A 19946-nucleotide genomic window follows, 5' to 3' on the forward strand; every position below is an offset into this window, starting at 1 on the left:
CCCGGATACCGACACGCAGGCGCATATACCTTATCCAGCCTACCTACCTCAAGGTGCCCCAGATTCACAAAGCTCTGAAAAAGGCCACGTCACAATATTTCTCTGAGAACGCACACTCGGTGGACTCTGCGGAGATCCTCTGGGAGGCATATAAAACAGTTCTACGGGGACACGCTATAAGTGCCATCGCGGGTTACAAGAGGGAACGTTCCCAGGAACTGGCGAACCTGGAACTGACTTTACAGGACTCCACCACTACACATGAGCGCCATCCCACCCCGGAGACACTACACACGCTAACTTTGCACCAGCGGATGTACACGGATCACGTTCGCTTACACGTTAAGAATGACATCACCAACACTCAGAACAGGGTTTATGAGGTGGGGGACAAGGCGGGAAAGATGTTGGCGTGGCTCGACAAACGAGAGGGGAGCTCAAGGGGAATCCATAGGTTGAAAGATGACCGAGGTGAGGTACATACCGACCCGGAGCACATTGTGGGATTGCTCGCTGACCACTTCGAAAGGGTATACACCCCTGAAAGAGAGGTGACGCCTGAGATGGCCAGGGAGGCGCTGGCTCCTGTCGAGGTCAGTACGCTGGACCCGGAGGTGTCTGCAGAACTGGATGCGGACATTACCGCTGAGGAGATACAACTGGCGGTCAACGCTTTGAACCCGGGTAAGGCGACAGGCCCCAACGGGATTCCGGTGGAGTGGTACCAGGCAATGCCTGAAACCCTGAGTGCGCATTTGTTGGAAATGTATGGGGACTGCCTGGGGAGGGGTACACTTCCGCCAGATCAGCGGGTGGCTACGATAGTGGCCATCGCCAAGCCGGGCAAGCCACCTGAGGAGTGCTCTTCCTACCGTCCCATATCACTGCTTAACGCAGAAACCAAAATCCTCGCCAAGCTTCTAGCGCTGAGATTGGTGCCCCACTTGGCTTCACTGATACACCCGGACCAGTCCGGGTTTATGCCCCATCGAAACACTGCCCTAAATCTACGCAGGCTGCACGGGGTGTTGGCTCGTGCTGATTTGGTCACTACTCGGGCGGTCATCTTGGCGCTTGATGCTAGGATGGCATTTGACCTCGTGGAGTGGGCTCACCTATTTGAAACGCTGACACGCATGGGGTTCGGGCCCCGCTTTATCGCGTGGGTAAGATTGCTCTACACTGCCCCGACAGCGCGGGTGGTGGCGAATGGGCATATCTCACGTGCATTCCCACTGGGCAGGGGCACGCGGCAAGGCTGCCCTCTGTCGCCGTTGCTGTTTGCAATCGCACTAGAACCTTTGGCCACCTTGATTAGGAGGTCGCCTCGACTTCAGGGAGTCTGCTGGAAGGAGGGGTGGGAAGACCGGCTGTCTCTTTATGCGGACGATATGCTGATATACCTCTCAAACCCCGAAAGTGGAATCCCTGCGCTCCTACACCTTTGCGATGCCTATGGTGCGACCTCCGGTTACACACTGAACTGGAATAAATCAGAGATGTATGTGCTGAAAGGGGAAGCCCCGGTCCTGGCAGCGGACTGCCCTCTGCGGAGAGCGGATACCTCATTTAAGTACCTGGGCATTCAGGTCACTGCGGACCCGGTGGAATTTATGTCCAAAAATCTCGGTCCCCTCGTGGATAGGCTCAAACGTGATGTGCAATTTTGGTCAGGCCTCCCATTGACGCTTCTAGGGCGGGCTGCACTCTATAAAATGATGACTCTACCTAGGCTGTTGTATGTCCTTGAGAATACTCCCTTTCCGGTAGCCCCGGGGTTCTTCCGAAAAATATCGGCACTGGTGTCGACCCTCTTATGGGGGAACTCCCCACCACGTATAGCCCAATCCAAATTGCATCGAGGGTGGTTTGACGGAGGTATTGCCCTTCCCAATATAAAACTATATTATTGGGCGGCACACCTCAAACCCATTAACCAATGGATCCACGCTCCGCAGACTGAGCCTGCGTTCCGAGCAGATAGAATGCAGTTGGGCACCGCCACTCTCCTGGCCCCACTCTACGACCAACGTAAAGCGCGCAAGCTGGTGGGACCTACGAAACTGTCAGTATCACTCTGGCACACAGCAACGGCGGCCCTGGGGTGGAAGGGCAGGATCACCAAACTAACCCCGTTGTGGGACTCTCGAGTCCTTGGTAACCTGAGAATTAGTAAAGGCTTTTCACACTGGGATACTATAGGCATATCCGCCGTGGGCGACTTATGGGAACGGGGTGAGGTCATACCTTTCGCTAGATTGCAAGAACTATATGAGCTTCATGACAGGGAACTCTATAGGTACGTTCAGGTTCGACACGCACTACTGGCGGCCCTCCCCGCGGGAACGGACCTACCAGAATCCTCCCCGCTGGAGGACCGCCTCCTTACTGAATTCATGTTAGAGCGAGCCACGTCTTTTACATACCGCAAACTGATTAATAACCTACCAGACCCAATGCTCTCCCTGAAGATGAAATGGGAGGGAGATACGGAGGAGATGGATGAGCACGAATGGAATGAGGCATTGGCCTCGCCCAGGGAGGTGGGCATCTCCGCACGGCTGAGACTAGTGCAATTAAAAATTCTACACAGAGTATATTACACTAGGACATTGCTGCATCGTATATCTCGAGCTCAGCACCCCTATTGCCTTCGAGGGTGTGGGGAGGAGGGTACTTTTTTCCACACTATATGGGACTGCCCGCACATAAGGGAATACTGGAGGCAGATAATGAGAACGATATCACAAACATTAGAATTATCCCTAGTGCCAGACCCGAGGAGATGCCTGTTAAATGTGTGGGCGCCTACAGACATTACTAGACATGGGCGACTTTGGGCAACGGTGGGAATGATTGTGGCTAAACGTGATATTGCACAGAGGTGGGGAGTGGCGGAGGTTCCAACCGCGTCAGCCTGGTGTCTGAACATGGACAGAATAATGATAACCGAGAGGGCGGTGTACTCCAACCGTGAATGCCCGGGAAAATGGAATAAAGTCTGGTCCAACTGGAATGTTTACAGGGGGGACATTTGTGACCCTTTGCCGGAGGAGGACCTAGCGGAATCCGATGAGGAAGGGGAGGAAGGCTGACATATGAGGTACCAGGGGGGGCAGGGAGACTGTGACGCAGGGTCTCTAGTCACACTTAGGGGAGGGGTAGGATCAGGGGGAGATACGGGCTACAGCTACCACGGGATCATTACCTCAATACATGCATTATAGTTGGGAAAGATGGGAGATTTGGTGAGAGTAATGCTTACAGACACATGGCTACGGGGGACACGATAATTTCTTGGTGACACTTCTATGATCACGTGATTATTCCTGATTGTTCTTTTCAGTTTCTATTGTTTACTGGGGGGGGGGGGGGGGAGAAAATATGAAAACCAAAAACCTAACCTCACGTGTATTGATTTCGCTTATAACGCACCCTTTCTTTTCAGCAACGGACATGATGTTGGACTGTTTACGAATGCTATTTTGCTTATACTCGTATATCCTGTCTCATGCACACTACTATAGCGGCCAGCCCATACGGGATGTAGGCATTTCGCTGTGTGAATTGAAGGTGTAATAAAGGTTTTTGAAAAAAAAAAAAAAAAAAAAAAAAAAAAAAAAATTACCAACACCAGGTTACAGAAACAGGCTAGAAACATGCAAAAAGTTTCGGGGTGAACCTGCCAAAAGGGCCAAATCCAACAATATTGTTTACCTCCAACAGATCTAGGGCCAGATGTAGGAGCCCCAATACCGGTCGGTAACGGCCGAATTCAGCCGTTACCGACCGGTATTAGGGTTTTCTGATGTAGGGGGCCTATATTTTACCGATTCTGTAAATTTACCGAATAGGTAAATTTACAGAATCGGTAAAATACCGAATCGGTATATTTACCGATTCGGTAAATCCATATGTAGCTGACACTCCTAAGAGTGCCACAGGCCCTTAAGAGTCGGTATTTTACCACCCAATCCTATTGGGTGGTAAAATACCGAATTCAGGTGTGCATGCACATCTGTGCATGCACACCTGTGCAATGTGACACACAGACATGCCCTTAGGGCATGTATGTGTGCCACATGTCACACAAACCTGTACTTGGGGTGCTAGAGGGTGTCAAAGTGACACCCCCTGCACCCTTGCAGGATTCGGTATTTACCGATTCGGTAAATACCGAATTGGTATTGCCCATTGATTCCTATGGGCTTCACAGATTCGGTAATTCAAAATAAAAAATTACCTACATCTCCCTCCTTCTAATTTACCGATTCATGAATACCGAATCGGTAAAATTCGGTATTTATGAGTCGGTAAATTAGAGTTACCTACATCTAGCCCCTATTGTTTTCCTTCAAAAAAATGGCCGCTGGTAACACTTCTTTTTTCTTCTTTTTCTTTCAAAAAATGAGGTCGGACATTGAACTCCACCAATTGCACAGGTCTCTGGTGCGATCTATACAATTTTAAATAGCAACATTCTAGACACTGTGAGAAAGTAGCCTTTTTTGGCTTGATCTCCCCCCTTTTTCTTGGATTGATGCTGCTGGTTTTTTGACTCTGTATACTAGGACACTGCTAAGGATTCCCGAGTGAATGTGCTCTGATCAGAAAACATTTGGTAACATTGGCTAACTCCTAATTGGCCTATTTACATTTCCTGCTTGGACATAGATTATGGTGAAGAAGTACACCCATGGCGTAAAAAGTTACTTTTTACCTGTGGGTTGTAGCACTTGTTAAGCCATCCAGTAGTGACAGGGGAAACATGGATTCAGGCCTACCAGTGTAGCCTGACTGCTGCAGTGGGAATCGTCTGTCCAACATCTCAAAATAACCCTTTTTGGCATGAAAAATCCTCCCTTGTATATAATAATGTCACCTCTCTGTAGACCTTGTACATTTAAAAGTGGGACAAGTAGGAATGTAATATTCCTCTGTTCCTACAGTGAATAGGTTTCAAAAGCTAATTTCGCTGTGGAAGGCTCTGGCTGTCCTATGAGAAAACTAGAGTACAGATTAAACTATTAATTCTCTTATCTCTAGTTTGGGACCAGCTCGAAAAATGATTCAACCACTATTTTTAATGTTTATGAAAAATACAATCTAATATAAAGTTGGATTTGTAATAAATATTTAGTGCAGTTCATTTTAGAGAGTTACATTTTTCCTGCCTAATTTGAACTAGTTCTCCTGCAGCTTCCTGGCCAGTACTTGGCATAAATGAAGCATGAAAACTGCTCCCACATCAGGGACAATAGCTTGAATGTGTGAGGAGGTATTTTTGTAACCTGCCCAGTAAGAGTAGACCCACTCATTAACTTGGAAAAACACTGCATTTTCACAAGTTAGTACAAGACGAAACCTGGAGAAGACTATATCTTATCCCCCCAGTCATGAGGCATGAAAACCAGTGAGAGGGGAGCTAACAACAGGACAGGATTTTAGTGACTGCAGAGGAGGGGACTCATTTACTTGGCCACACCTCTGGATCATCACACAGACACCAGACTAGGGATGAAGAGTTTCTCCATCATGAATATTAGGAGTGAGGTACACTGCGACATTCTTTACAGTAGGGCAAACAGAAGGTGCTGCAAAAATGGAAAGGGTTGACCCTGGAATCTTTTACCCCATTGTTTAGGGAGGAGATAGGAGTAACTCCTACCCTCCATATATTGCCAATCATAAATATAGCACCCCAAATCACTCTCCTCAGAACACTTTCTGAACCTGTAGAAGAAGAGAAGAAGCTTTACACTTGCTGTTTGAGACCTGTGAGAAACCTGAAGGGCTCAACATGCTGCCATTTATATTCAGGCCAAACAAGTGAATTACAAGGGTCAATTTGCTTACCTTTTGTGTGGCTACAGTGACAACACAAGTTGCACGAGGCCTTTTCCCTGAAGTGCAGAGCCCACCATGAGTAATTGGGCCTGGACTGGACCCAACTGCTGGTCTCAGCTGGAGTGAGTCTTGACCCCCAAGTGCCATTCCTGAGGTCATGGGACCCTTTACTATGTCTAACTGGACTTTTCCTAACAACTGAAAACATAAGATGTAGAAAATGTTTGTGCTTGCCGACCTCCAGAGGACTGGGAAAATCCATCCAGGCAAAACTGTTCAAGGCATGATTTCTCTGGACTGAAGAAACAGGTTTCTCCCATAAGGAGCTTCTTCCTAATCCATCTCAACAGGCCCTCGGAGAGAAGGTATCCTGTCTTGTGGAACTCATTGTCAGTTACAGGTACAGCCTGCAACCTTGACCTGCTCAAACAATCAATCAATCTGTAATTTGTAAAGTGTGACTACTCACCAGTGTGGGTCTCAAGGCAGTGGGGGGAAGGATCTGCGATTCCGTAGAAAATGAAAGTCTTGAGTAAGCCTGAGCGGAGTTTGCGGAGTTCTGCTTGGGGGAACTCGGTAAAGTGCAAAAAAACTTTGCATGCTACGTGGAGCTCTGCAAGCAGCGGAGTGCATTGGATAAATGCTGTTCGCTGTGATTTTCAGTGCCAGGTGCTTGTCTGCACTGTGCAACCATCGTAAACGGCACTATGCACAGTGTAAGCGGGCACTGCTTCCTTTCTGGAACTCGAGTAGATTTTTACTCGAGCTGCAGCTTTCTCAAATTGAGTGGACAGTTTCTCAACGCGAGCGGTCGTGAGCATACACGACCACTCGCAATTAGAAATCTGACTGCTTTCGTTGAGAAATCTCCCCGGGAGGTGGATTTTCCTCACTTGCGCTCACCAACTTGACGTTGATGAACGCGAGCGAGAAAAAAAACTCAGTGGAGCAGAGTTTTTCAGAACTCCGTGAGCTCTGCATACCGCGGAGTGGGGCAATCTCTGCAAACTCCACAAGCAGAGCGGAGTTCACTGCCAAGACAAAGTCTTGAGGTCCTTCCTGATCTGCGGCATTGATAGGGATTGCCGAGGTGCAAAGGCTGGAGGATTCTGAGCTCTAAAAAAGAAACTAAGTCCAAACATAGAAATCTTGACTGGGCAAATGCACCAAAAGTATCCAACAGTTACGAGGACTTCCCTAGGAATTAAATTTGGATTTCCACCTTAGAGCTTTTCCTGGCCGATCCAACAGCGTATAACAGATATCTGACTGCAAGAGTGCCTTCTCGGATACAGCCTGTAACCTTGCACAGTTGAAGGTTTTTGACTTTGATTTTAGAGACTATGGGCCTCATATAAATCTTGGCACAGAGGGAACTTTGTCACAATGGTGATGTAGTTCCCTCCATGCCAACATCATGATCTGCCCAACCATTTTTGTTTCCGGCGTACCATAGTTTGACGGCGACAGAAACTACCCCATCTCAACCATGGTCAATACCAAAAGTATCCAACAGTTATGAGGACTTCCCTAGGAATTAAATTTGGATTTCCACCTTAGAGCTTTTCCTGGCCGATCCAACAGCGTCAGTGAGACCTTGTCTAACAGATATCTGACTTCAAGAGTGCCTTCTCGGATACAGCCTGTAACCTTGCACAGTTGAAGGTTTTTGACTTTGATTTTAGAGACTATGGGCCTCATATAAATCTTGGCACAGAGGGAACTTTGTCACAATGGTGATGTAGTTCCCTCCATGCCAACATCATGATCTGCCCAACCATTTTTGTTTCCGGCGTACCATAGTTTGACGACGACAGAAACTACCCCATCTCAACCATGGTCAAACCCCTCAAATGACCTGATGGAGTAAGGTAAAACATTAGAGAAGGGGGAGATAGAAGCTTTGTAGAGATCACTCTGCTTTCACACACATAACATCCATAATCAAAGGAGACTGCGCTGGGATAGTTGTCTTGGGTCAGGGTATCTCCAATGTGGACCCGAAACCTTCAATAAACCTTCACTACTGGTGGTGTAAGTGATCACCGCTATGCTGTGTCATTGGGTGGTTTCATCATTGGGTTTTGCACCTAGGTACTCGCTTCCCTAAGTGAGTACCGCCTCCCTCAGAGGGAAAGTACTGGTGGGGATCCTTAGTTGTGAGTAAAATTACCTCCTGTATCAAAAAATATACCATTTAATATGGGTAAAATATACAGGGGTAAGATTAAAAATTGAAAATGTGATACTGTTTGGACCTGTTAATTTCCGAGCTCACTTTCCTTTGATTATGGATCTGATGGAGTAAGTGCCATCGGAGGTGTGGCTGTATATCTGTAATTTAGATGGCCTGACATGGCGCTGTTTTTGAATCCCTGTCACCGCCACAAAAAAAACATGGCAACGGGAGCATAGTTTTTGGGGTTTTTTTCAAAAAGAAAATCCTGCTTTGGGATTTTCTTTTTGAAAATAAAAAGAACATTGTATGTTTACTGTGACAGTGTTTTGTGCCAATGCTAGAACTGTCCATTGGGCCAGCAGAAATTTCTAAATTTGACTGGCAGCACCTCCGTCCGGGTGATGGAGTAATAAACTTTGTCACCCTGGCGGAGAGCGGACTGCCCACCAAATTATAAATCAGGTGTTAGAACTGGGGATTATTGTTGGAAGACGTATGCACCTGCCCAAGGAGGAATCATCACTCAGAGTCAGGGTAAGCTAGGTATACACTAAAAGATAACCTCTGCTCACCATCTGGTAGCTTGGCACAGAGCAGGCAGGCATATCTAAATAGACAATGTGTAAAGTATATGGAGCAAAGTGTAAATGTTGAGGACTCAAATCGGGTAGGCGCTGCATCGTCGTTGATCCCGTGGACTGAGGTGAGCGTCGGCGCTGATCTGCTCCATCGATGGAAGTTTTGTTGACGAACCCCTATACGTTGCAGGCACTTTGTCATTGTCAAGTCACGCTGTCCGTCGTCATCAAGCTATGCTGATTGTAGAGTCTCGGTCACCTGGTCAGAAAGTTTGGATCATAGCCCCTGTGGAGACCTGTGTGCTCCAGGACAGGTGGACCGGACCATTTGAGTTGGTGGAGCGCAAGAGTGATGTCACCTACCTGGTGAACTTGCGATCTCCAAGGAACCCTTTGCGGGTCCTGCATGTTAACCGCCTGAAGCCCGACTTAGAAAGTTCCGAAGTGGGCATGCTCCTAGCGACAGGCGATGGAATGGAGGAGGAGACGGAGCCTCTTCCTGACCTCCTGTCTGCTACAGAGCAAGATGGGTCAGTGGATGGTGTCATCCTCTCTGCCACACTGACCCCTGAGCAGCAGAATGATTGTCACCAACTGTTGGGGCAATTCTCTGATTTGTTCTCCCTGGTTCCTGGTGTCACTGAGTAATGTGTCCATGATGTGGACACTGGGAACAGTTCTCCTGTGAAGCACAAGGCTTACAGAGTGACTGACTGGGTCAGAGCTTACATCAAGGAGGAGGTCTCTAAGATGTTTACCTTAGGGGTGATTGAGTCCTCTAACAGCCCTTGGGTCAGCCCAGTGGTTTTGGTCCCAAAGTCTGCGGCAACTGGTGCCACGCCCGAACTCTGGTTCTGTGTGGACTACCGAGGACTCAATTCAGTCACCAGGACTGACGGGCACCCCATCCCCAGAGCTGATGAGCTCATTGATCGGTTAGTGGCTGCACGGTACCTCAGCACAATTTATTTAACGTCTGGGTACTACCAGATCGCCTTAACTGATGGGGTCAAAGAGAGGTCAGCATTCTCCAGATGGGCACTACCAATTCCGGGTTATGCCCTTTGGGATGAAGAATGCCCTTGCCACCTTTCAGAAGTAGGTCAACCAGGTGTTGGCTGGACATAAGGATTTCAGTGCAGCCTACCTGGATGACATTGCAGTGTTCAGCACCAGTTGGTAAGAACCTCTGCGCCACCTCTGGGAAGTGTTGATGGCACTGCGAAAGGCAGGCCTCAAGATCAAGGGGAATAAGTGCCAGATCGGGCAGGGTTCCGTGGTGTACTTGGGGCACCAGGTGGCGCCCCTACAACCCAAGATTGATACCATCCTGACCCAGACACAGGTGAGAGCCTTTTTAGGACTCACTGGGCACTACTGGAGGTTTGTCAAGGGGTATGGCAACATTGTTGTACCCTTGACTGAGCTGACTTCCAGGAAGCAGCCCAAGACAGTGAACTGGACTGACACCTGTAAGAAGGTTTTTGACGCCCTGAAGACTGCCATGTGCACAGTACCCGTGCTTCAGGCGCCCAACTTCTCAAAGGAAGTTATTGTCCAAACAGATGCTTCAGAGCATGGTGTGGGAGCTGTTCTTTCACAAATTAATGGGGAGGGCCTAGACCAACCTGTAGCCTTCATCAGTAGGAGGATACTTCCACGGGAACAGAGGTGGAGTGCATTTGAGCGTTAGGCATTTGCTGTGAACTGGGCATTGAAGAAGTTGAGACCATACCTGTTTGGGACTCACTTCCGGGTTCAGACAGACCACAGGCCCCTCAGATGGTTGATGCAGATGAGGGGTGAGAACCCAAAGTTGTTGAGATGGTCCATTTCCCTACAGGGGATGGACTTTATGGTGGGATACCGCCCTGGTACAGAGCACGCCAATGCTGATGGTCTGTCCAGATTTTTCCGCCTTAGTGGAGAGAACTCCCAAGGGGAAGGGTATATCTCCCCACATTTCAGCTGGAGGGGACACGTGTTATACCTAGTACCATTGGTTTGAGTCTCCCTTCCATTTTTCACTGATTGCCTCCTCTGTTTTTGATATGTTTTGCTGGTTTATATGCTTTGGGCACTGTGCCACTGCTTTTCATGTTGTGTCAATAATCTTTATTTCGATTTAAGAAACCATAAAAGATTACATTAAATTCATATCGTTCAGAATAAAAGCATCATATTATAACATTACAAAGGGCACCCCGCGAGACAAGTACGCAGTTATTGAGAATCAATGTCCCAATACAAGACCTTTCTTAGACATTAAAAATACAATAAATACAAGTTAAATCCCATCATTAAATACATTTGGTGATAAGATGGCATTTGCGCAATAATTAAGTTCATACATTCAAAAAACGAATCCATCTTTTATAGTTTAACAATTCTAATCTATTAATGGATCTATTAAAAATATACAAAATTTCATAGCATGCACCTAGTATGATATGTAATAGGTCATGATCCCACTAGTGCAAAGCCAGGAAGGCATAAGCCTAAATATAGATTTAGTAAAGCCACACAAGTTCCTATAAATGTCTAAAATTTCAACCCTATTCTCCTTCTTATTAAATTTACAACAAACAGATATCTACTAACACTAAAAACTACTACTTGCGTTGTATCTGATCGCAATATTCTTTCTGCCTCATAGCAGGATCTAATGCCCAATAGCTGACAAATGAGTTTAATCCATTTCCTCCTGCAATATATGTAAGCTGGGCAGAAGAATAATAGATGCAATTCATTTTCTTTTGCACCTGTATGACATATAGCACAACCATCGCTTACATCCCTATCGCTACGGGCCCATTTTATTGTATTTGCCTTTATCAGCAGAACACCGTAGCGAAAGTTCAAATAAAGATATTTAACGAGCAGTGGTTGTATTTGTCCAAAAAAGACTCAAATTTCCCATTTAATTTTATTGAGAGGAACCTTGTAGATAATTTTCCTAGTTTTGAGCAGTGGGACAAGGTGTCTTGGTTAAAAGCCCAGAAAGTTAATTTCAACAATTTTTTGGGAATCCATAGACAATCCACAGGGATCTTCCCAAAAATGCTTGAGTCCTAGTTTATAAAACCAATCACGGACATGATTTAACCATGGCAACCTGGTACAATTTTTAATTTTAAGAATTTCCTCTAGACTTCTCTATAATGAACAAGTTCATCTGTTGACCACAGGCGGACCCAAAACAGTAATGACCGTAAAACTGCCTGCTGGTCAGTGTGACGAATATTTAGATCCATTACTACTGGCATTAATGGTGTACGCACTGGTAAACTCAATATTTTTCTAAAGAATGTATTCTTGACCACCATAAAAGTATTCTTTGTTACGTGGCCCCACAGTTCAGCCCCGTATAGGCATGCAGATTGCACCCTATATTTATATAACTCAAGGGTGGGGAAACGGCTTTGGACACATTTTTCTAGTGCTTCCTTACTATTGGCACTGAGAAGTATGGTTTTACTTTTTTCCAACTGTGGTCTCCAATTCATTTTAGTGTCCAATGTGATGCCTAGATAATTAAAATTTAGCACATATTCTATCCTCTCATTTTTGACAGTTGAGTTTTTAAAAAGATTTGTGAAAAAGATTTCGTTTTGGTAGAATTTATTTCCAGGCCCTTCTTTTCGCAATAAATTTCAAAAGTATTTAATAAGCTTGCAGACCTTTGGGGGTTTGTGATATTAAAATTGTATCATCAGCAAATAAAAGTGCCAGTACTGGCACCCCCCTAGCTTGGGAGAATCATGTTTGCAGCCCAAGAGGTATTCAGGGATATCATTGACATACAACGAAAATAAGGTAGGGGCCAATGCGCATCCCTGCCTTACCCCTCTTTTTACTTGTATATGATCAATAAGTTCACCATTTGGAACCCCTCTAACCCTTGAAAAATTATCCTTGTGTAGTCTTATTATCTGCACGAGGATTTTCCTGGAACACCCTGATCTTTTAGCGATTTCCACATGAGATCTCTGGGGATGACGTCAAAGGCTGCCTTAAGGTCCACAAAGGCAATATACAAATGGGCTTTCCTAACTGTAATACACTTCCAAATTATGCAAAGGAATCTGAGAACCTGGTCAATTGTGCTAGTTTTGGCTCTAAAACCTGCCTGGTACTTAGATGAAATACTATGCTCTCCAATCCAATCACTCAATTTATTTAAAATTTGGCATGCATATATCTTTTGTAAAACATCGATTAAACTAATCGGTCGATAATGTGACGGGTCATGGCGGTTGCACTTTTTAAAACTGGTTGCAATCTCTGCCCCCTTCCACGTTTCCGGTATCAGTGCACATGTTGCACGGAGTTACAAAAAAGATTAATATAGGGAGCCCAAACTTCCTTTTCATATCTCCATAAATCACCTGGTATCTTATCCGGTCCAGGTGCCTTACCTACTTTTACTGCATTTTTTGCTAGCATTGTTTCCTCCATACTAAAATGTAATGGGGCACTATTTGGAAGAATTTGGTAATCTTGTAAACTACAATCAATATCATTGATAGAGGATGAGTAGATTTGGGAAAAATGAGTTACCCAGGTATTTGCATCTAGAAAAAGGTCCTTATAACATTTCCCCTTTTTGTTACCCTTGGATATCAAACGCCAAAAGGTTGAATGGTCATTTGTTTTGCCTGCAATAATTAACTCATTCTAAATGTTATCTTCCCTGTTTGTATTTGCCTGGGTTAGTAACCTCTTTAGTAGATCCTTTTTTCCCTTAGGGTTACTATATCTTTGACCTTTGGTGCCTGAATCAGATCTTTTTTTGCATCGCGGCATTCTTTATTGTACCATGGATTCTCCAGTTTAGCTACCTCTGATATCCCCTTTTTATATTCTTTAGGAGCCTTACTTAGTATTGGCCCTAATTCCTCTACCAATCTATCGTGCATTCCCATAATTGGACTCTGTTATAGGTAGGTTTATGTACGGGGAAACTATTCCAACATAAATATCATAAATCTTTTTAATAGTCATTTCATTTCACATTATCAAGGGCCATCTAAGTGCTCTATGATTGTTCGTTAATAATGGTTCAATTGGACTACTACTAGAATCGCTTTTCCTTAAGGTACTTAGCTGAAAGAGAGAGGCCGCGAGTGTCAGACATAAAGGGAAATGATCACTCTCTGTTCAAAACTCAATTACTAGATCACATACCATGGGCCACAAAGGGATAGATACCAATATATAATCTATACAGCTTTTGGAACTACCTCTGGTAAATGTTGGTAAATTTGGGCTATCAGAAGGCAATCAGCCATTACAGCCACGTAGGCCATAACCTGAAACCAGTCTTTATAGCTGTGCAACAGCAGATGTGCAGAGTACTATTGGACTGCTGTCCAGTGATGGGATGTTGTTAGACATATCTTCATCCTCAAAAATGTTTTCAAATCCAACCTCAGGTTCGAATTTGTGGTTGAAATCACCCCGCACAATTATCAAGGCACTTTGGTTAACTGTGGTTAAAAGTTGATCCAGATGTTCAATAACTTCCGATTCCTTATTGGCTAGGTTCGGTATACTATAGAAGATGTAGACTTCCCTTTTATCAGGCGCTAGAAACCTTATTCCCAAAATATCCTGGCACGAGGAATCAATTTGCTTAATATCAACACCTAAAGTTTTTATCCAGATGCAAGACCTCCAGAGGGCATCCCACTAACTGACGGGATAGCAGCAACACTAAAAGTTTTAAAGCCTACCTTGTAAGGGCTTTCCAAGGCCCAAGTTTCTTGAAATAATAATATTTCACTTTGTCTAATGTATTCCTGCCATACTACATCCCTTAGGTTTCTCTTAATCCCTGCAATATTCTATGAAGTCAATTTTATCTGTGTTTTACAATCTCCCATATTTTGTTCATAGTCTATTCCCTCAACCTAATTTTCTGATCTTGGGACTTCCTCACAATCGTTAGCAAGTTCACAGTTAAAATCATCATTTATAATATCCCGCTCGCTACTCTGAATTATCAAATCTATTTCAGCATCCACACTATTCGTATCCACAATGCGTTTTAATAGTTCTTCAGGATTCCAACATACTATATCATTCTAACTATTATTAAGGTTACCTATCTGGTCCCTTTGGCAGATATTCGTACTTAGTTCTCCTTGCTCCTTTTTTAAAGTACTAAAGTGAATTCCAGCAGCTACCTTGTCAGTAATTATAGGTCCCAAAGCATTAGGGGCAGTTGCCAGTACTCTTCCCTGTTGAACTTTATGTAATTGTCAGTCTTGAAGATCCAGGTCTGACAATGCTTGAAAACTATTAGATGTCGTGACTGGTGAAAATCTATTACCTATATTCCCAGCTTGCGGTTTATAAAAATATCCTAAAGGGAGCGCACTGATCCCAATGTTAGGAGCAGAACTTGCATCACGTTGGTGTAGAAGGTATTGAACCACCTTTGGCCTGCGAAAGTTAACCACAATACAATCGGCCCTTATGCTCTTAGTAGATTGCCCTAGCCACCCTACTCTGCGAGCCATTAAAATCTCATCAATGTCCGATGGATGAAATTTCTTATGTTTAGTCAACCAGTCGACAGTTTTATTCCTTAGATCGTTCCAGTTTTCTCTCTGCCCAGCCCTTAGTGCAGGGACACCAGCCAAAATTAACACATGAGGGCACGAAGCCGGAGGAAGACGTAGTACCTCCATATTAGGAATCTAAGAGTCATTAGTTACCTCGTCTTTCAGGATCCTAGTGGGGGCACTCACACCGTCTCCTTTGACTAAGGATGTCATATATCCATTTTGTGGACCCTGCAAACCTATCATATTCAGCCCTTCAGGTAGCACCTCCAAGCTACTTTCCCCATTGCTAGGAATGAGGTTATTCATGTGATTTCTATTGGTTTTCCCATCATGTACAAGTGGTAAGCGACTATCCACCATTGTCCTTGAGTCATCTCTTTCCATTCAGGTTAGTTGCGGACCCATTTATTATTACAGCTTAAAGTTTTTATAGCAGACTCTAAGACGTTAATTTTAACCCACAGTAGAGCAAAGTTGTTTTCAACCAACTCATGGACACAAGTTAAAACTGCTCCCATCCCTGGGTCATTCAATTCTGCATCAACCTCAGTCATACCTCCCTTGGTGTTAACAATACTCAACACAAGTAAGGGCAGAATCATGTCAGTTTGGGTTTCAACTGAGATGGTTTTCAGGTGGAAAGAAATTCCATTATGGTTAGTGTTAGCACAAGCAATAGCTTGAGTGACCTTACCACCATTGCCACCCTTTGTTTTTCTTATCCCATTCACCCGCTTTCTTTTGTCTGGCAGTAACTCAACCTTTTGTGATACAACATTTTTAAAGCCCTAGTCCTAGTGACTCTACTTGGCACTACTGGAGAGTTTAGGGGCATTTCGGATGGAGGAGGGGAAGAGGCAAGTGAAGCACTTGTAACGATGCTGGGCAAAAATTCTCAGGCTGTGTCTCCCAATGCAGGTGAAAGAATATCTGTTGTTCATTGCCTCTGCAGGATATACGGGTCCAAGGAAAGGCGTCGCTCAGTCAGTTCTATTTCGTGAGTTAAGAGTGACTCCGCCCTAACCAAATTAGCATCTAGCGTCCCCGCAACCCCCTTACATTTTTCCATTCTAAAAATGACTTTATAGGTTTAACAAATCAAAGAATTATCTATATCACTGCACAGTACCTTTATCCTTCAATGGGTTGCCGAGTTTATCGGGACAATATTTTAGGGTTCAAGATTTCAGGGGGGTGGCCCAGCCCAGCCTCTTCCTGCCTCTTGACGGGCTTGGAAGGGACCGCCCGCACGCCTCCCACGGAGCGGGATGCCGCGCCCACTTTTGAAGCGCCTCCTGGCGCTTCCTTGTGATGCTGGTGTCAGCGCACCTCCCCGGGAATGCTGGGAGTTGTAGTCCCTGTTATCCGGTGTGCTGGTTGTAAATGGCCGGCCCAAAGAAGAGGCGAGCGTTGCGTTGCGGTCCCCTCGGACAGTTCTTGGAATTGGATTCAGGATAGTGAATAATGCAGGCGGCTAACTGGATATACGGGACCCACTGCTATTCAGTGCAAGTGCTCCCTATTTTAAATTGATGTATTGATTAGTGACTCCTTGATTGAGTTATTTTATTTACTTGTCAGACCCTAGTACAGTGCACCATGTGTGCCCAGGGCTTGTAAATCAAATGCTGCTGGTGGTCTTACAGCACTGATTGTGCCACCCACAGAAGCAGCTTGTAAAGTGTGTCTCAGGCCTGCCATTACAGAGCCTGTGTGCTGTCTAGTACTGCCATGTTGACTTAGCAAGTGCACCCACTTTCACATACCCAAACCCTCCCTTTTCTACATTTTAGTCATCCCTAAAGTAGGCCCTAGTGTAGGGTACATTGTATGTAAAAGGTAGGTTATGCCCTGATGTGTGTGGCATGACCTGATAGTGAATTAGAGCCTATTTCGTTTTTCACTATTGCAAGGCTACCTGTCCCTATAGGCCAGAATGGGCATTTGATTATGACATCTTATAATCCTAAGTGACCCAGGGAACATGGTAGAAATTCGAATTTAGTATGCCTGAACCCAGAATGATAAAATAGATATTTTAGTGAAGTAGGATTTAACATTCTGTCTTTGAAAATACCATGTTTAGAAAGTAGGTATTTTCTTGCCTAACCATCCAGACTGCCTCTGCTAGCGTGTGTATTGTATGTCTGGTTTGTGAATGACAGGGGATGGGGTGGCTCCAGGAGACAGGGTGAGTCAGCACAAGGATGAATAGACCTATCTGCATGTAGATGGGTGGTAGGAGTAGCACCTGGGCCTGAATAGGGCTGTGCCTGCCTTCCACAATGCTGGCTCCACCTCCTGTGGTGTGTCTGAGGACCCTGGTTCATCTGCCAAAGGAAAGAAGTCCTTTAAACAAAGTGCTCCAGGACTGCACAGAACTGGTTTGGACTAGGTACAGGCGCCTCTGCCTTCAGAGGACAAAGGATTTTGCAGTATAAATATGGGTACCCAGTTCCCAAGACTTTAGATCACTTCTGGAACAACAAGTCAAACCTCTGCCAAGGAGAAGAACCAAGGAAGCTGTAGGATTTGGACTGCCCCCCTCCCAGTGTGCAGTGCTGCTGGGTTGGCCTACAGTGGTGTCTTTAGTGCCAAGGAGAGGAAAAGGAACTTTCAAATAACTTTCATCATCTTGCAGAATATTACTCCAAGGGCTTGAATTTGTGCATGCCTCCTGCTGAAGTCTCAGGGACAAAAGACTTCACTACCACCTCCCCTCTGAATTTTCTTGCTGGGAATTCTGTCCGCAGAAGCCGGCATGTCACTGGGAGCTGGAAGCGCGACTCAACAAGAAGAAGCGTGTTGCAGTCGCAGCTGTTGCAGTTGCATCGCCCGAGAAGCATGTTGCAGCCGCAAGCTCGCCTCTGCATCAACAGAGAAGCGTGCCTTCGTCAAAGCTGTTACTCGACACAACCCCGCAGAAGTGTGTCGCCACCGCAGAGGTCACTGTTGCATCACCGGAGAAGCGTGTCACAGGGCCTGTCGCGGTTCCAAAGCTACAGAGTCACCGCACGGCCGCCGGGCATGCACACATCGTATTCACGTCATCCCATCGAGTGCGCCATCTTATCGTATCACACCAGATTGTCACATCGGATTCGTAACCGGAGCGCAGTACGAGAATCAAAGCATCACCTCCTCACTGGTAAGGACCAAGACGCATCCTCTACTCTGCGCAAGCAATGAGGTGCGACGCATCGTCTTCCCCCAAGCAAGGAACCAACGCATTTCCATCTCTGCAAACCTTTTGTTTGTTTTGCGTTACGCATCCAGGTACTTTTGTTAGAACTGTGTCACATTTATCATCAACTTGAACTAAGTGACTTCTACCATCTTTAAGTCTATTTTAAGTACAGTATTGTGGATTTTTGTCATTTGTGGTCTTGTGTTAAGTCTATATAAAGAATGCTTATTTGTATGCAATCTGTGTTGTGTTAATTTGTAGTGTTTTCACTGTATGTATATATCAAGCTGCAACTTTCCGCCATGGCATCCGTCGGCGTCTCCGTGTCGCTCTCATGTGTGAGTGGAAAGTTGCAGCTTGATATTGCGTGTCTGGTGGACTCGATAAAATCACGTCCGGAATTTAATATACGTCCCGGATCTTGAAATTTAAATAGAATAATTCCTAGAAGCCACGATCACGAACTATTATCAATATTGCCCAGCCATACTTAGGCTGGGACGGAAAAATAACCAGCCAGAAGGCGCTTAGCACTGAGTGGATATTTATAAGCCCTGAGGAAGTCGCGGGTTTCTTGTCCCGAACGACCTGAACAAGAAAAAGACATTAAAAAACACATATGATTCTAATGTTTATGTCATATATTTTGAACTCATTGATTTGTTGAAATCTATGTATTGGTGTGCTGGGATTTTGAACAAAGTTTTTCAAACTGTGTACATAAGTTATCAAGTGGTTTAGGCCCATACCCTGCAGAGTGCTGTACACAGTCTCTAATAGAACTTAAAGCTTGCCTTACCACAGGTGATTTAGGCGTGGTTAGGTACCCCATAGAACTTACACTGATGTCTGTGATATGTAATCCACATCATGTTCTGGTTCAAGTTCAAAAGAGTACAAGTGTGCTCTATCACAGCAATCTGGGAGAGGAGGTGTGGGACTTGGTAAAGCAGGATTATTAAGACTGTCCATCTAGAAAGAGTGAGCAAAAGATGGAGACCTGCAGACTGATTTTATAGTTGACCACATACTGGGCTTCAGAGTGTAGTGAGTAAACTTAGGGCAGGGAACATCATTGCATAAAGCATCCACACCATGGATCCATTGCACCACCTCTTTAGTTCCAAACTTCTTATTATGAATGGTAGTCAATGCAAATCTCAATCTCCAAATGCACCTTTGTGAATGAGGATATTGATCACCTTCCAAACGTGCACCCAGATCCACTTCGCCAACAAGTTGGTGGGCAACATTTCTTCCCACTTTCCCTAGGTTCCTGATTAATGTACTGTGGATCTTTGCAGGGTAGTCTTTTATTGATGAAGTCATTGACTTCATACCGAGTGCTAAAAAAGACAGGAAGGTGTCATAAAAATTGGGCTAACATAGTTCATAAGCCAGTATTTAATCCCCAACTATTGCAGTCACAGGGGTAATGGTGGGCTGTCAAAGTTGAGATTGCTCTTCCAAATGTCCCGGATTCTCCAGTGGATGTGGACAAACAGTCTATGTCTAGAAAGGAAGTGGTAAATAGTGGAGTCCAGGGACAGTGCACCATACTTTTGACAGTTTCAATAAAAATG

Source organism: Lissotriton helveticus, chromosome 10, assembly GCF_964261635.1.
Source record: "Lissotriton helveticus chromosome 10, aLisHel1.1, whole genome shotgun sequence".
NCBI classification, from domain to species: Eukaryota; Metazoa; Chordata; class Amphibia; order Caudata; family Salamandridae; genus Lissotriton; species Lissotriton helveticus.